This window comes from Chaetura pelagica, unplaced genomic scaffold, assembly GCF_000747805.2.
Source record: "Chaetura pelagica isolate M959 unplaced genomic scaffold, ChaPel_1.0 scaffold405, whole genome shotgun sequence".
In the NCBI taxonomy this organism is placed as follows: Eukaryota; Metazoa; Chordata; class Aves; order Apodiformes; family Apodidae; genus Chaetura; species Chaetura pelagica.
The window spans coordinates 2,646,083-2,648,978 of record NW_009953489.1 but is presented as its reverse complement, the minus strand read 5'-3'; positions in this window follow the sequence as shown (position 1 = coordinate 2,648,978).

Genomic DNA, 2,896 nt, shown 5'->3' with positions numbered 1-2,896 from the left:
ACAGGAATTATTCATGGCAGACTCGTAGCACTTATGCACGATGTGGTTACCGGGCTTCTCTGAGCTGCAGCCTGGGCACGAACCACGTCCGTGTTGCAGTGAATCTCTATTTGCCATCTGAGGAAGGGCTGCTCCACAGGGAATCTGTGCCCGGGAGTCCTGTACCCACAGCAGCTCCCACGTGCCCAGAGTGGGGTGGGATTGCTCAGCTGCTCCTGGGGGATGTGGTGCAGGGCACCTGTGGGGCAGCACCTGCTGCCTCCAGCCTCCTGACCCCTTCCCTTTGCACAGGGGCCGTTGAGGGTTTGGGACATCTCTTTGGATTTCTTGGCACATGGGGTTGGTTTTTTGTTGTGTCCCTACGTGGTCCCCACGGGCAGACACCAGCACAGCCCCAGCGGGGGTGACCCAGGCACCGGGGGGCAGTGGATCCCTACACCCAGCTTGGCTTCTCTATGAAGCATGCAAGAAAAATAGCTCAGACCCTTCTAAATCGTCCTTAAAAGGACACCAGGCGACTATTTCCGTGCTTGGCTCAGCCCTCTCCCATCTGTGTTTTCCACTCCCCAGGAGCTGGTTGCCAGGCTGCTGGGATGAATCATGGGGTTGCTCTCCACATTTCCCCCAGCTTCCTCTTCAGTGGGCACCTGCCTGCCCAGCTCTCACACGTTAGTGCTCACCAAAGAAAGAAAAAATGCACAGTTCTCCATCAAATCTGTGCTCTGGTCCCTTCCCCGTCCCTCTGCCCACCTCCCCCAGCACAGGTGGGAGACAGCAGCAGCCCACTCCCCCTGCCAGACCCTTTCCCCTCTTGCAGGAGCACTGTGCCCACCACTCCCAAACTGTAAATGAATCACTGTATTTTTGCCCAGCCCAGGGGGCTGGAGGTGGGATGGTGCCTGGCCCTGGAGTCCCAGCACTGGCCGGGCAGCTCTGGCTGCTGCGGGTTTCCCTGGTGATGTCACTTCCCTGGCCAAGCAGTCACTCAGATTTCTGTGGGTTACCATGGGCTGTATTTATAGCTTGCTATGCTAAAAATAAAAACATGAAGCCTTGGGTTCCCTGATCGCAGCCTCAAGTAAGGAGAGATGCCCAGGAGCCCCCCAGGAGGGTGGCTTGTACCCACAGCAGCTCCCACGTGCCCAGAGTGGGGTGGGATTGCTCAGCTGCTCCTGGGGGATGTGGTGCAGGGCACCTGTGGGGCAGCACCTGCTGCCTCCAGCCTCCTGACCCCTTCCCTTTGCACAGGGGCCGTTGAGGGTTTGGGACATCTCTTTGGATTTCTTGGCACATGGGGTTGGTTTTTTGTTGTGTCCCTACGTGGTCCCCACGGGCAGACACCAGCACAGCCCCAGCAGGGGTGACCCAGGCACCGGGGGGCAGTGGATCCCTACACCCAGCTTGGCTTCTCTATGAAGCATGCAAGAAAAATAGCTCAGACCCTTCTAAATCGTCCTTAAAAGGACACCAGGCGACTATTTCCGTGCTTGGCTCAGCCCTCTCCCATCTGTGTTTTCCACTCCCCAGGAGCTGGTTGCCAGGCTGCTGGGATGAATCATGGGGTTGCTCTCCACATTTCCCCCAGCTTCCTCTTCAGTGGGCACCTGCCTGCCCAGCTCTCACACGTTAGTGCTCACCAAAGAAAGAAAAAATGCACAGTTCTCCATCAAATCTGTGCTCTGGTCCCTTCCCCGTCCCTCTGCCCACCTCCCCCAGCACAGGTGGGAGACAGCAGCAGCCCACTCCCCCTGCCAGACCCTTTCCCCTCTTGCAGGAGCACTGTGCCCACCACTCCCAAACTGTAAATGAATCACTGTATTTTTGCCCAGCCCAGGGGGCTGGAGGTGGGATGGTGCCTGGCCCTGGAGTCCCAGCACTGGCCGGGCAGCTCTGGCTGCTGCCTGGTGATGTCACTTCCCTGGCCAAGCAGTCACTCAGATTTCTGTGGGTTACCATGGGCTGTATTTATAGCTTGCTATGCTAAAAATAAAAACATGAAGCCTTGGGTTCCCTGATCGCAGCCTCAAGTAAGGAGAGATGCCCAGGAGCCCCCCAGGAGGGTGGCTTAGGAGGGTGTTGTGTGATGTCCCCAGGGCTGCTCGCACAGAGGACTGAGAAAAGTTTATTACTTGGCATCTGCTGCATCACTGCCTGACCCAGCGTGGCTCTTGCTCAGTGCAGAGCCTCGTGGAGGACTCTCAACCTACTAAAAATATTTTCTTCTGTGTCATTGGGCTTGGTCTGATGAGTCTTGATCTAATCAGTGAGCAAGAGGGGACGCAGGGCTTCTGGCTGGGGTTACCTGGTGCTGTGCCACAGGGCAAAGGTGCTACCAGCATGCTCTGAAAAATGTCCAGATGTGGAGCCTTTGGGTGTGGTGGTGCCTGAACCCCCTGTGCACGTGCCTAGCTAATGTCTCTTTCTCTTCTTAACTAGTTGCCAAGCAAGGCCCCCTGGCATGACCGGCCCAGGACAGCAGTGCTGGGCACCTGCGGGTGCCTCCCAACCAGGCTCCTGTGGGATGACGTCCCAGAGGAGCATCACCAAAGACCGGGAGCCCAACGTGTGCCCCTGAAGGTGACCTCCCCCTGTGCGTGTGCTCAGCATGAGGATGAAGCCAGTCAAGGCAAGTGACTTCTAAACTGGCTTCTTTATCCAGCTGCTGTAACTGAGCCGGAGGCAGAGGGGCAGGGGGCTGGGGGTCCGTCCTGCCCCAGCCCCGGGCAGAGAGCAGAGCTGACCCGGGCAGAGGCTCCGGCATCTCCTGCCCTCCCAGCTCCGCTGCTCTCCCGCCCAGCAGCACCAGGACCCGGCGAGAGGCTGCCCGGGGGCTGCGGGGCTGGTTCTGCGCTCCTCCCTGCGCGGAACCTTCCGGCTTTCACCCGCAAAAAACGCA